The 15,751-nt window shown below is 46.4% G+C and overlaps 1 protein-coding gene and 1 pseudogene across 3 annotated transcripts in view; one reads left to right on the top strand and one right to left on the bottom strand.

Annotated features, from left to right (window-relative positions):
- Window positions 1-15,751, top strand: part of LOC142586075 (GTPase-activating Rap/Ran-GAP domain-like protein 3) — a 567,772-nt gene that overhangs the window by 297,654 nt on the left and 254,367 nt on the right. The window lies entirely within an intron of this gene.
- LOC142574269 (uncharacterized) overlaps window positions 2,347-15,751 on the bottom strand; it is a 29,454-nt pseudogene continuing 16,049 nt past the window's right edge.

The following is a 15,751-nucleotide window of genomic DNA, read 5'->3' as shown; positions in this document are numbered from 1 at the left end:
TTTTTTCATTCAAATTTATCATACGAAGACACATACTCAAAAGTTCTTGCAACTTGCCAACTTCAGTCTTGGGCTCTTTTGGAATACAAGTATGTGCGTCTTTACTGGCAATTATGTAGGCGTGAGCAGACGTCGTCGAATTCCATGACGTCACGGCAAGCTGTGGCGGGAACTTTGACGTGGCGTCGCCATCCGTCTTTCGTGTTGGCGGCTTTTCTGACTTTTCATCTCGCGGTGAGAGTGTCTTCTTTGGTATTGTGCAATTTACTATAATACAGCACAAGTTATTTCTCTCTTTTGCGTCTCTTTACGCCGCAACCGCCCAAATGCGAAAAAAAAATGCTTCGAAATCCGTGGCGTCACACTGACGTACCGGCTCTCAGGTTCCGCGCAAAATTAAAGAAAAAACAATGAAGCTTTGACCTTCATTTTCTCTTTAAATAATTAAGCTATTACGGTGACATTACCGAAAATCGTGTTTTGAAAGAACACTGTGTCAGTATAAGCCAATTTTGTGTTGGTATATAGCGTCCCTTCAAGAGGAGAAAGCGTAGAGACAAAATGCATCGTGCACTAAAGTCGTTGTAAGAACGCGCTTTGCATTTGCTGAATGCAAGTGCACCAATATTTTCTCGCTGCTCGGTCATGAAAGCATCCCTCATTCAGTCTTCCATGATTGCGCTGAGCTCCAAAAGCGTTTTCTTTTTGTTTTATAGTTTTCCAAGGAATTCAGTTTTTATCACTTTATTCATATTAAAGTAGCAATCACCTTGAGCACGAGCACAACGAACCAAGAGATTAGCAGTTCGCGAACTACGAATGGCACCATTTTCCGACTCAGTGCCACAGTGTAAACTATAGTGAAATCTATCGCTCCAAAATCCACCCTAAATGAGCTGTCATTGGAAGCGGCAGAAAATGTATGCAAAGCTTGGTGTAACCTCGTTAATTACCCTTGCGCTTGTCCATTGATAAGATGGTTCTCATGCTTTCCGGTAGCTTACCGAAAGCAAGCCAAGTTTTGCCTAGAACACCTTCGCGTAAGCCTACTAGTGCATAAATACACAAACGCTCCTGAGCAAGCACACAAGAATACGAGGGATTGAAAAATAGAAAAACCTCTCCCACGTTATCAGGCGTATAGAGCCACCAATATTAAACGTCCAGCCGAGATAGCTACGTGATTTAATCTACTGATGGGCTCAAATATACGGAATACATTTTCAGCCTAATTTATCGCACGCTTGTAAGCTGACACTACACCCTTCGTTATTCATTCTCAGCAGTGGACAGGCGGGAAAGACTGTATTTCACTCGGCTGCAGCGAAATTTGAACGGGACATGCGCTCGCGGACAGCGAATCGCGACCACCTGGCGCTTTTCTCCGGACGTGATGAATTGGGTGGAGATCCACGGGATTCGATCGCTGTAAGCCGTCTACGGCTCAGAAGGAGTAGGGATCACCTTGGACGCGGAAAGCACGATGATCCCTTTTTCTTTATTATTTTCTACATTTCTATTTCAACCACACGAACGCCGGAACTGTTTTTAAGATTTTTGCGTTTCCTCTGTTCTTTAACGCAGTCATGAGAATATTATTGCGTTAGAGCTCTCTAAGTGTCTCACTAGCATGACATTCGCTCTTTCGCGATTTGCCTTATTAGCGTTCGGGTCGCATTCGGCATTAAACCTCGTACGACGCCATAGGCATAATTATGCCGTGACGAGTGTCTGACTATCGTTTTATATTCGCGAACCATTATAGCCCAAGGCGACTTTTGCGCAAGAAGCGGAACTAACTTTTAGCAGCACGCTCCGGATCGCCTGCGTCATATTCTCGACGTCTTGCAATGTCTCTCATCCGCTTGCGAAGTTCATGATCTTTACGAGACACACTGCGGCAGCCGGTCGATAATCCACGAGCACAGGCGATGCAAAGTGCACCGCGCGAGGAGATCGCTGTGTGCACAGAGCGTCCTCTCCGATCGCGTGCGTATCGCCTTAGCCCGGCTCTCGTTAGACGCACAACCTGACGTCACTCGCAGATGGCAGCGCAAGCCCGGCTCTGCACGACGCATCTGTCTAACGCGATTCGTATGCATGAATTCGTCGCATTCGTATGAAAAGACGTTGCCGTCGTGGTACAGGCAGAACTAAAATTTGCTGACCTAAATGTCGTACGGACTCCCGTTTATGACATATCTTATATTGTTACGGAGCGACCCGTACACGGATGAACGCGAGGCTTGGCGATTAAGACGATGAGGACGTCTGCACGTGGCCCAGGTCAGGCACCTTCTCTTGCCCTGGCTTTCTTTGTATATAGTCTGTACACGTATCCTTCGCCTACATCTCGCCTCCGTCAAACTTTGGCGGAGGTGCTGGGTACGTCGCGCCTCGCAACGGAATTCTGTAGCGGCCGTCGTTTTGGGCATTTGTCTGCAATGGGCGGTAGACATGACGCCTACGTCAGCGCTCGTTACTTCAGCGGTCGTGTTAGTGCAACCGCAGGATCCTGGAACGCTCTGTTGTTCCGGTGAAGCGGACGTTGAAGACTGGGTGGCGGAGTACGAAAGCGTAGCGCTAATTGCTGGGACCATATCTTGATGTTGGCAGATATTATATTCTGCCTCAAAGGTCCTGCGAAAGTATGGTTCGGTAACCACGAAGCTGAGGTCACGAGCTGGGACACCTGTAAAGAACTGCGAGACTTGTTTGGCAAGCCCGTTGGTCGGAAGATCGCCGCCAAAAAGATGCTCGCGTCACGTGCGCAGACGTCTACAGAATATTACATCTCGTGCACAGAAGACGGGTTATTGCTACACCGAAAGGCCGATGCCGATATGCCGGAGGATGACATGGATGGGGATATCCTGAAAGGGTAGCATATCTCCAAATTTTAATGTGGAAAAATTTCTCTACAGTCGACGCTATTATAAAGGAGTGCCGGCGCTTTGAGCAGGCTAAAACCGGCGCATTGGCCACGCATTTTACGGGCTTCCCGAAACGGCGGCAACGTCCTCTTGCGAAGACCACACGGCAGCACAGCCGTCAGTTTCACCAGATCAGCTGAAACGGATTGTACGCCGCGAACTTGAGGCCATGGCCCTTGCCCTAGTTGACGCCAGTGAGGTCGTTGCTCATGAGAGCAGCATTCCGGGCAAGAAGACGACACACCAAGTTGCGCTTGGTGTGTCGTCTTCTTTCACGTCCGTGTCGTTTTTATGTCGCGCAATATCATTTAAGTCGTTGCTCAAGCCCGTGCAGCTCGTCAGCTTGCCCACAACCGACTCGGTGCTTCGCAAGAATCCCAAAAGTCTCTCACGACAGCCAACACAGGAGTGTGCACTTCACGCCTGGCTCTATTGTCCTCCTATGGTCGCCATATATACTGGCCGCTCGATGCACTTAGCGTGAATTCGTGGGCTTCTTTCGCACTCGGAAAAACATTTATGCAGCAATTATTGAGCAACACAAAGCTGTATCGGGAGTTTTTCATGTTGGTCTACAATTTTCTCATTCACACTTTTCTTATTATGATAATACTTGATAAGTTGATTAATTAATTAAGACTAATTACCTAATTAGGCGGAATGCAAACGATAATCTCATTATCTCAAATCGATGGTAAACATTACATTGTTTCTGTTCAGCTACGTGGCATTTCCATATTCTTTAAAGTTTGGTGCATTATAGTTTGGACACCCTATATGTTTTTTACGCATAAGCCTTAACCAAACGTTAATGTAACTTTTGAATGTACTTGAAGGCAATCAAAAGGCAAGGCTAACTTGATAACCTTTACATAAGTCATGTTTGGTGTTATCGCGACCCCGTTGCTGTGTGCGTTCGACTTCTTTAGATTTAGGTGAAAAACGCCAGATAACGCCGGCTGCTATAGAATTGTGATGAATTGACAAAATACGAAATGCAAGGATAGAAATACATGCAGTACTAATCCGTCCTTACAGCCGCCGGCCATTTCAACGCAGAAAAGCAGCGAGCGACTCTTATCCTCATGATCTGAGGAGTTCATTGATTAGCGTCAGGCAGCTGCCGGTTGTTGCATCTCGAAATCTCGAAGGTTTCAGCAACACGCACACGCACGCACGCACGCAGGCACACGCACACCCACGCGCACACCCACACACACACACACACACGTAAACACGCACACAATAGAAAGGGGTTGATTCGCTCCTTAAAAAGAAATATGGCTGTCCCGTAATCGAGGGTAGATGTAAGCATGAAATGGCTTCCGGCAAAGCAGATTGGCTGGAGATGATACTAGCCACAATCTTAAAATTGGAATAGTGCATGTTCGCAACGGCACACCTCACCACACCACACCACAGTCTCGTCTCGGCCAAAAAGGCCATCCGCGGCTCGCCGGACGCTGCCGGCTTGGTCACGCAGCGTGGCGCCATCTCCCGAGCCGGCGCAAAACCCGCGCCGCGGAACTCACGGACCGCTGGCGTTGAACAGGTAACAATGACAATATGACAATGACAATGACAAGATGACAATAAAGTGTATGGTGCCCTGTATCTGCCTTTTGATCGTCGTTTATTAGAAATGACAAATAAAACTTCAGCGTACTAGGAGTTACAGCTTGAGTGACAGTGTGAACAAGCATTGAGAACTCGGAAGCAGTAGTTTTTGTAACTTGTTTGGGCAGTAACTAGCGTATGTATTGCGGTCCTCTACAAAGGATTGATGGTTATATACCGCATATTCCCAAGTTTTGGCTGGTTGCTCGGATAATCTCGTTTTGTTCTCGCAGCTTGCCCGGATGTTCTCGTTTGAGTGCTGGGATAACGGCTCTGGCTTTTGGCTCAATATCACTTGAAGGTCGCCGACAACAGGAGCTAAAATCATTTCATGCTTAAAAACATCTGCATATTTCCGCCGTACACCGACCTTTCTGATGACGCTTTCCTGTCGAAACGTCGACAAAGTAAATAGTTTTTTAAGAAGTGCAAGAACTTTTCCATTAAACCATGCGGCAACCACAGATACTTCTACCTTCAAGTCATATATATATAGAGAGAGAGACTTACGCACGCACGAAAAAAAGAAACGATGTCCTTGTTTCTACGTTTCGGCCGGACCCCTGCCGGAACGTTAGGAAATGAAGTACCGTTATTTTTTTCCTACGGGCATCCTCTACCTACGAGTTCCAAATGCCTGTTCGATTACTGGATACAGGGAACGTCTCACTTTATATATATATATATATATATATATATATATATATATATATATATATATATATATATATATATATATATATATAGAGAGAGAGAGAGAGAGAGAGAGAGAGAGAGAGAGAGAGAGAAATAAATAATAATTTGCTAGCTTATTACTGCTACCAAGTTTATTTACCACGAGTACAAGTCACCCATTTCTGTCGGATAATTTATCTGCACCTTCGAATAGCTCTTTGGGCTCCCTTAGGTGTATGAGCTTTGTTTCATATGTTAATATTCTTGCCGTACACTTGTGCCATACTATGGTTCAAAGTAGCCGTGGTACTTGACTATTGCCTTTGTTCGCACCTCTGCCGAGGGTCGGCCCGGAATTGCACTATCCTCAGGATCGGCCCACGTATGGGGAGTTCTTTGCTTACCACGCCAACAACGACACGAACATTTCCTTGGACGGTAGAGGTAGACAGCTTCGCTGTAAAAATGATAGACATGTTTAAAGAGGAAAAGAAGCGCAACTTCAGGCAGGACGTAAGAAGAAGATGTGGACAGGACGAGTGGTAACTAGCATGCAACTGAGGTTTATTACCATGAAACACAGCAGCAAAAGGTCGCATCTGCGTGCATACATACTGAAGGACAGGATGAAACACACGCGGTAGGAATAACCCTAGACGACTATGGAAAGTACCAAGGGGCAAAAAAAAGAAAACACCTATCCCTGTTTAATCAAAAAGCGGGTTTCAGTATCTAGGAGACACACTGAAGGCTCACTTACACATGTGTTTAGGCCAAGTCTGCGCATGTATGCAGCTTCCATAATTTCTCGCTCAAGTCTAGAGTCTCCCCGTCCTACAATGATGGCTTGATTGAATTTGGGGTAGCAACCTTTGCATTCCCTCGTGTGTCTGGGGAGATTGGCGCCGCTATCACCCTTCAAGAAGTGAAAATGCTGCCGCAGTCTATCATTAACACATTGACCAGTTTGGCCAACCTAAACACTGCCGCATCGTAGCGGAAATTGGTACACAACATTGGTGGCACAGTGCACGTACTGGTACTCGCGCTTAGTAGTACAAGTGACCTTGCGCGGACCAGCGAGATGCCAATACTTTTAATTTTGCCACGCCGCTCTTTATCTTTGAATTTACTGACGCGCGCGATATTCGGCATTTATGGCGTTCGATACGGTGATACGCACTTCGTTATACTGGTGGACCTAGTTTGCAAAGGCGTTACGTTAACAGTTTTATCAACATGCTGGCCCAGATTTAGTAACGGACACAGACGAGCCTTCTTGCCGTGTGTTCTTTAAAAATGTAATTGCGTCGCTGCGAACTTGGTTCTTGGCAAGATGTCACGCTGAAGGATAAACTCGACTGCACGGAACGCGGGCATTGTGTCATGCAGATCTGCGCACGCTATATATGCCCTCAATTCGCTGGCCAGTGCAAACTAGAGACTGCAGCCTTCTAAAAAAAAAGGGGGGACCATGAGTATGGTCCCAGCACACGAGAGACGACGCCTGGATAGCTTACTCCAAATCTGAAGGGCCGCAAGCACTCATTCTTCGTTGCGGGAATGGACGCAAAACAAAGGGGCATTAAACGGGCGAACCGCGGCACACCGCGAACGAAGTGCCGCGCGTCGGGTCGCGTATGCAGCTCTGGCCGCGTCACTGGGAAGGGAGCCTTGCTGGAAGCTCCAGGTCGGCCACATCGTGTGTTAATTGGCCTGCCGGAACGAAACGACCCGTGCGGCATTGTTTCTGACGTAACGACCCGGCGGCGCGACTAGCGGCAGCCCCATCGCTGGCGAAGCAGTCGTGGCCCTGCGGGCACCGGAGGAGTCCCTCGCCGCAAGCAGCCGCTACGAGCTCTGATCAAGGCTGATTAACATTGACCTAGTCCTTGGCGCGTTAAGCCCCCGTCAGTGAGCATGTGCCGGCCGCGGGGCTCCTCTCCGAGTCTGACGGCGTGATGAGCTCGGATCTTGGGCTTTTTTTCGACGTACCTCGACATACCGCGCTTATCTCCGGCGCCAGAAGACTGCGGTGCGTGTGTGCATTTATTTCTCTTTCTCAGTTCCCCGATGCTCGACGATTGCGATGGGGAGCCCTTCGCGCTCCCGAGTCTGGCGTATTTGTCCACCTGTCTTGTGTGCGTCGATGTCGGCCGCCACTGAGGCCACCGCTTGTCGCGCGCTACTGCCTCCTCCGCTCCTATTTCTTTGTGCAGTACTGGCTTAACGATCCTTCTTGCTCGCTAGGAAGCGTGTGCCACTAGGTTTCTTGGGCGCAGCTTCTGCTCGAAGTGATTCTTGTAAGCAACATTGAAACGAACGCGATGTAGGCGCTTATTGTACGCAGTTACTTAAGAATTTATTTAAAATTCAATTGTCCAGCTATAGCACTCGTGTCCAATTTGTAGTGTTGACGAGAACTTAATGCACCATACAATTTGCATTGGCAAGCGTTTTACGCCCTCAACGGCTACGTTAAAGAACAATTTATACAAGCCTCAGGATGCAAACGTTGAGAAGTATTTGGATCATGGTGGTGGCCCTGCCTCTGCATTGCATTCTCTAAGATGCTTCTAGCATTATTGTGGAATTCAGGCCTCAGTGAGGCTCTGTAAACTTCAATGAATTTTCATGCTAGTCCGCTTCACTTGTTTATTTCTATGCGAGTATTTTTGCTTATCTTCTTCTATTCGTCCCCCACGGTAAGTTACACCTGAAGTAGTACGCTTAGCTAGGTTAACCCTTCCAGATGCATTAAACTTTCTGTCTTATATGAAGGAAGGCGATATCTATTTTCGTGCATTTAAAACACACAGACTGTCCGCTATAGACGCTTCTTTTATGTGCATGTGCGTCATCGCGTTATGCATAACGTTTGCATAAAACTACCCTTGACAATAGTCCTTATAGGGATGACGCGCGAATCGCTGTTGTCAATACTGTGATGTTCATGCAAAATGCCTGCGTTTGAAGATTGACGATCGTTAGGTGCGTCGTTAGTTGTTATCTCAATCAATTAATGCCAGAATAACGTTGTGAATGTTATTAGCTGGCTTTTGGTGCTGAATTTTCTGCTATGTTCTACAAATGTAACAAGGCGTTCGAACACAACATAAACTATAGAGAAAAGACGCGGTCACCTCTTGATTGTATTGGCGTTATATAGACTGCATGGCAACGTTTTCACCAGCATAGAAAGAAAGAAAAAAAAAGGAACTTCCTGCTAGACTTCACTTTGTCGTAAATCGGAAGCTTTCGTCTTCAGTTCCAGTTGTCAGTAGCGTATCTTAGCCGCGATGCTGTCGTTTCCGATATCCAGGATCGGAGAAACGGCACGCGCGCCTTGCATTGTGGCCGAAATAATCCAGTGAAGTCGCTGCTCGAGCCAGTCGGTGCTGATTCGTTGGTTTTGTGTGACAGCGCAATATCAGAGGCAGTGACCGAACTTCCAACCTTGCTTTTACGTTTGTGCTTTGTTTTATGTCACTTTTCATGAGAAATCAATTCGTGCGAACCGTGTGCCCAAAGGGTGTATCTTTTGTTCTCAGGTGCTTTTTAATGCCCCGCGAAGGTGTGGAAAAGGGTGAGCTTCTACACTCTTAAGCAAAATTACACCCTTTTGCCACACAACGATAATCGTCATGTCTTGCCCGCGTTTCCTTTCTTTAACGCGGCGTGCCCGGTACTTCCAAGTCACGAACGGCATGTTCGTTATCAGCATGACAGAGCATTCTCGACAGGAAAGTAGCGGGCGCGGCGTTTTCAAGAAAGGAAACGCAAACAAGACAGATGACAATTATTGTTGTGTGGCAAATATGCACCCAAAAGGGTGCAACTGTGTGTAGAGTGCAGTGAACTGGAAGTGGAGGCTAGTCAATTCTACTGTGTAGAGAGAGAGAGAGATAGAGGAAAGGGGAAAGACAGGGAGGTTAACCAGAGGGGAAGATCCGGTTTGCTACCCTACGCTGGGGAAAGAGGGGAGGGGGAGGTAGAGTGATAACAAAGTAGACAGCGAATTCATAGTGTATTGGTGGAAGTAGGAACGTAAAATGACGGAAGGGCTGAGCGCGATCATGTTGTAAATCCATTTGTTACAGAGGAAATTGATTAGCGCGATCGCCAACGTTGATTATTTGCGCATACTAAACATACTTTTGAACGGTTCAAGCTCCTGCTTATAACCGACTTGTAGTTGTCCCTATTGATAAAGCGCTATGAGGTGAACGTGGAAAAAACAAAAAGATGGTATCACTAAGGGCTGTGCAACCCTAAAACAAGCAATTATTCCATATGACACGCAAAAAAGATGTGCAATATGCGCACGAAGTATACGCACGACAGATGATTCGATATACAGAGCTGCACGCCTGAAACAAGAGAGTAACCTTTTACACAGCCAATTCTAATTTCCTAGTTTTATTGTTGCGTTCGGAAAGGCTTTCAGTATTTATCGCATTAACTAGATGCACCCACATGCCGCTTTTTATTTATTTACTTTTGTTTACAGCTTAATGAATAGAATTTATTGACAGGAAAGACAGAGAGGTCGACCTGAGCTAGTGCGCTCAAGTCTGTTACTCTGCACTGGGGAAGAGGGAAGGGGAGTGAAAGTATTGGAATGGATGATGATGATAAGAGAAGTGGTGAGTGCTTATGTACATGAGACAGTTGCCTCGCTAGAGCCGCTCGTCGAGCTTGGTGTCCTGCAGGAACTTCAACAATACTTTTGTTGCACGCATTGAAATTGCAGTGTCAGGCCATGGGCCGAGGATAGCTTCCTCCGACAGTAGTTGCCTGCCAACGCTGGCTAAGAAACTGTCTAACGTCCTTCGCTCCAGAATATATGCTGGGCAGTCGCACAGTACGTGTTGCAGTGTTTCGAGCATCTGGCAGTGTACACAATCAGGGCTGTTCGATTGGCCGATGAGGTGTGCGTAGCGACGGGTGAAAGCAACGCCGAGCCGAATCCTGTGTAGCAATGATGTTTTGCTCCGTGGAAGCTTCGGGGGGCAAACAGAATTTACCGCCTGGGTCAATCATATGTAGACGTCTGTGAATGTTATCAGAGTGGGCTCTGTAAGCCTTTGTAAGGTCCTGCATGAGTGCCTTGATCATAAGGTTGGTGTCAGGTCGCGAGTAGGCAATCCGTACTTCATCAGAGGAAGAGGAGGCCGATCTTGCCTCACTGTCAGCGAGTTCATTACCAAAAACACCACAATGGCTAGGCACCCATTGAAAGGTGATCACGTGGCCACTTAACTCGACACTGTGATACAGTTCGACGATTTCCAGCACGAGCAGATAGTATGGTCCTTTGTTTAAAAAGTATTTTAGCGCCTGTAGCGCTGATTTGGCATCGCACAATATTGTCCATTTATGGGGTGTCTGCGTTCTCATAAAACGGACAGCCTCCCGTATTCCCGCAAGTTCCGCAGCCGTAGATGTCGATTTGTGGTCTAATCGAAATCGTTGAGTAATTCCAAGTTGTGGGATGACAAATGCGGCCGTTGTGGCAGATGGCGTGACCGAACCATCGGTATATACTTGTACAGTCCCACTATATAAAGTAAATATATGGGACAGGGTGAGCTGCTTCAAGCCAATGGAGGAAACGTGAGATTTCTTCCTAATTCCGAGTATCTGAAGCCTCACTAGTGGTCTTGGCAATGTCCATGGAGGTGTCGCGGGGATGTCGGTTGCCTGGAATCTTGCAGGTACAATGCTTGCGTGACATGCAATAGCTTTAGAAAAAGCACCGTCAAGGTTGATGCTTGGAAGCGTTGACAGTGGATGGTGTGAGTGTCTGGTTAGCAGGCGAAGATAGGTTCGCACAGGTTCACAAGACCTGTATATGTCGATAGGACAAGCCCGTGCTTCCGCTATTGTGCCCTTAGTTGACGTGCAGCATGGCAAGCCAAGACCTATCCGTAGTGCTTGAGCCTGAAGGCTCTCCAGCGTGCGTATACAAGATGACCCCATGTTAGATAACACAGGCATGCTGTAGCGTATGTAGCCCACAAAAAGTGCCTGGTACACTTGGAGCAAACTTCGCTCAGAGGGGCCCCATCTCAGTCCTGATATTACACGAAGAACGTGTATGAAGTTGGTCAGTTTAGCCCTAAGCGCAGTAACATGTTTGGTCCAAGAAAGACTGCGGTCTATTATCACGCCAAGAAATCTGTGGTGGGTGGCTAAAGGGAGCGCCGTTCCGTCGACAAAGATTGGATAATTTGACATCGATTTGCGCGTAAATGCCATGACTGCACACTTTGTTGCTGAGAGTTGCAGGCCTCTACGGCGCAAGTACTTCGCCGTTATGGTAACCGCACGTTGAAGCCTTGCACGCACTTGTGGACGTGTGACCCCGGATGACCAAATACAGATATCATCCGCGTACGTACTGATACGCGCTGTTTCAGGTAGCTTAAATTACTATTGCATCGTCTGTGCTGTTTCGTATACCTTTCAGCCGTGGTGGAAAATGGCACAGTGCTTTTCAAGCCCCTTCACTACATTTTCGTATGTGTCATAACCACATTTGCACTTTTTTTTTGCAAAGATTGATCATGAAAATAAATTTGTGTATTGTACTTTGGGTGGGAACTTCAACTATTACGATTTAAGAACACTGGCTATAGAAGAGCTGGCACTGAATGTTGTGGCGTTACTTAAATAGACGAATCGGGGCAAGCGATATCATGTTGCGAAAACGTGACTCCCGTATTTATCCCTGTCATGTTTCGTAAGAAACTGGAAGAAAGTTCTTGGGGGCTTCTTTTTCGATAAGTAGAGAGTCGGCAAAGCTTGACATTCTCTTTTGAAACCTTACCCTTTATCGCCCAGTGTTTCCAGCCCTCTGCACGTGCTAGGGAAAGCTTCGTAAGCAATTATAGTATGTGAAGTAGAAAGATTATTTTAATTGAATGAAGTGTGTAATGGGATCACCGGGGCTAGGTCTGGTTACGGTCAGCAGTTTCAAACTCAACGTTTCATGACTTTCGGGTACAAGGCGGAGTAAACTGTTCCAGCTAAACTAATCATCCACGCACCCGACGATGTTACTGCCTCGTTTCTCTCCATTTGTTTAGCTTAGAAAGTTTGCAAGTTTACTCATTACATCGCCTGTTCAGACGTGCTAAGCATCAGGCTTGAAACAGTCATCACAGCTGTTGTGATCGTGCTGCGTCCGAGACTCATTGCGCTCGATCTGCTTTATCATTCAGGTGGTCGCCTGTCCATGCAGGCAGCGTTACGATGACGTCTCATAAAGTTTCTTCAAACGCTACTTGCAGGTTGCACTCTCACTCGTTTCTGATAAACTGCACAAGTCGACGCTGGTGGTTTGAGAGGTTCAATGAGGCTCAGCGGCTATGGCGTTCAGCCACGTTCTCGCGGGTGGTCTCCCGCCAGTAAACGGTGGTCCCCCAGGCCTGTCTGCAGAGCCTTATTGAACCAGTATTCGCTTAGGACGTTCAGAGTTGCGAATAAATAAATCATAAAGGGGATAATGGACACCGTGTCTGCTCAAGACGAGCTTCGCTGTCACGTACCGACGGCACAAATCTGCACGACATAGGTGACGTCATCGTAGCGATATTAATAGCTTGGCTTTCGAGGAACCCTAAGCGAAACTACACTTCCCGTACTCAAGTTTTGCATCGTGTTTCATCTCTATGATAGGCTTCAAAAGTGACGAATTATCTTCATCGTGCCCCACCATCAGAAAATACCGCTGGCGTAATATTAAGCTTTACTGTCAGCTTCAAAAGAGATACCTTCGCTCATTTGCTTGATGCGGTGGTCATTAACCAGGAACGGTTGGACGATTGACAGTTTGCTTTTGTATCGAACTGTTGGGTGCGCAGAAAAGGAATACGGAAGTCGAAGTCCTGTATAATGCAGTAATACTTTGTGTAACAACGAACTTCATTACATGGCTCTTTAAGCGAGCCGAAAAGATTTGGAGCCGCCTCAGCTTGTAGTTTCGATCCAAACTCCAATGCAGAATCTCCTTTCCTAGCTTGCGCAGTATCATTTATTCACTCCAACGATCAGCTATAGGATCGGAGTCGTATATTCAACTCATGCTACGCGACATACATTAAAGCGGGTCTGTTCTTTAAATGTAAGTGCGTGGTGATAAAGGTTGGGAAGAAAAAAGGAATTAGGCATCAAATCACGTGTCAGTCGATTTCCTTTTGTGACGTCCAGACAGCGTAAACATATGCACTGGCACCAACACGCATTAGGAAAATAGGACAGAGAGAGAAAGCAAGGAGAAGAAAGACAGGGAGGTCATCCAAAAGAGCGCCCGGTTTTGCTAATCTACACTGGGGGTTGGCAAATTATGCAGAAAAGCTCGTGTGCTTAGATTTCGGTGCACGTTAAAGATCCCCAGGCTGACAACCCTGTTCGTGGCCGCTGCGACTGTGGTGCAGACACACTGTCGCGCACTCCGTGTCCGTTCACGTTTTTAGTGGGGGAAAAACACGTTCTCCACGCCCCGACTTGACATATTAGGCAGATATACGTTACTAGCTCATAAGTCCTTGGAAGATTGTCCTAAGGACCGCTTGCGCCACATTCTAGTCTCTGCACATTCTAATGCCTTCGAGACAGCTTACAGGCTGCGTCAGTTGCCACACCACACTGCAGGTTGGCGTGCGCCGCTCCGCCTTCGCCCGTCTTCTTACTATTATTATTTTTGCTTATATCCGCTTACTAGCTCTCCCCGTTCGAGCCCTTTTATCTGCATATATAAATTGAAATGAAAATAAAAGAAATGGTTTAGTCACATTATAATGGTCACAGGTACCCTATTCATACCCTATTCATACCCTATTCATACCCCTATTCATACAAAAGTAACAACAAAAATATTGAAAGGTAAGGAGGGTATGATTACAGGTTCGGAGGGGAGTTAGCTAAAGAGAGTAAACGACGTTCGCAAATAGTTCTAGATGCACTGTAGCGTACAGAAACCAGAACCATTTCAATTTATCTGGCCGGGATACGTCTCACAATAGGAGTGATAAAGAAAAAACAATATGAATAATAAACATAAACGTTTATTGAAGAGAGAGAGAACGACTCGTTGAGTGAAGCAGTAGTAAATTACGCGAAATTTGATGGAATAATGGAAATAAAGAGAAAAACTGCGCAAATCGTCTGTTTTGAGAGCGAACAAGATGTAATGTTGACAGACGAGGAGAACCACAAGCTTCGAACTGTCCATAATTTGTTCTTGTCTCATTTCCTTCTGCGTCTAATGACATGACGTAGGAGAAAGCGGTGAAGCAAAGACGAATCTATTTATAAGACTCGACCCCGCAATTCAGGCGAGGCGTCTTGTGGAGGTTTGCGCAAGTCGTTCGTGGTGACTTCTCCTCACTATGAGCCGTTCGGTGGGCACGCGGCCGATGGCAGCGCCGCGAGCGATGTTTCTGTGACTTGACTGTTCCCTCCTGCAGTCACTCGCAATCGCTGCATTTCCTTGCTTCCGTTCCTAATAGATATGCGCGCAGCATGATTCTCTCAAATTACTGCCTTGTTACTGGAATGTTAATTTTAATATTCTGGAGGTTATCACGCCAACGAACGTCCTATTTTTTCTGCATTGCGTAAAACCACAGTCATCACGGCCAAGGAGGAGCCCACCCATGGTTTCTTGACTCAGTCACAAAATGGCGCATCGATTAAGGCCCTGATGCAGTTAAACAATGCTATCTCTCTCCATATATATATATATATATATATATATATATATATATATATATATATATATATATATATATATATATATGCTGACAAGTGGTTAAAGGGTTTACATGGCGCTTTATCATGCTGTAACTCTCTTTCCGCAGCGGAAAACATTTATGATTACTGCAATTAATATTAATTTGGGGTAGCATGATGTAAATATTTTTCTCTTTAGGCACCAACTTCAAATAAGTAGCTTAACGTCTCCACTGTAAGCGAATGAACAAAGACATTCTATTCCGTGAAATGTTACACGCTATTTTTTTACTAGGGCGGCTTCGGTGTATATACATGTTTTAGGGCCACTTTATTTCGTATTACGATGGCGTTTACACGCATCATTGGACAAATATTGACCGCGACGGGTTCGCGCTGTCGATTGCAAGAGTAAAGAAGGACGCATGCGTCAAGTGGCAGGTTAGCAACCTGTATTTCTTTTTCTGCGATGTGGACCATTAGCCAACTAATATACAGCAACAGGGCCGAGTCCTTCGTGAAACATCGCTCGTGACACGGCGGAAGTAAACAATTATCCTCTCCAAGTCAGCACATTACATGACTATACGGAACTTTGGGGGTCCGCTTACATGGATTAAATAAGAATAGAAAGTAATGGGAATGGCTAGCATGCACCTTTTTGTTCTTTTGTCTTTTCTGCCTGTTTCCTTTGCCGCCTTTAGCTGTCGTAACTGCTGTTAGCAGCTGGGTTACCGCCTGGAAACGGGCTACGTTCGGCGGTTCTCGCACCACCTACTACTGTGGGG

Source organism: Dermacentor variabilis, chromosome 1 (genome assembly GCF_050947875.1).
Source record: "Dermacentor variabilis isolate Ectoservices chromosome 1, ASM5094787v1, whole genome shotgun sequence".
NCBI classification, from domain to species: Eukaryota; Metazoa; Arthropoda; class Arachnida; order Ixodida; family Ixodidae; genus Dermacentor; species Dermacentor variabilis.
Note: the sequence above shows the minus strand (reverse complement) of the source record. Positions and strands in the feature narration are given on the sequence as shown.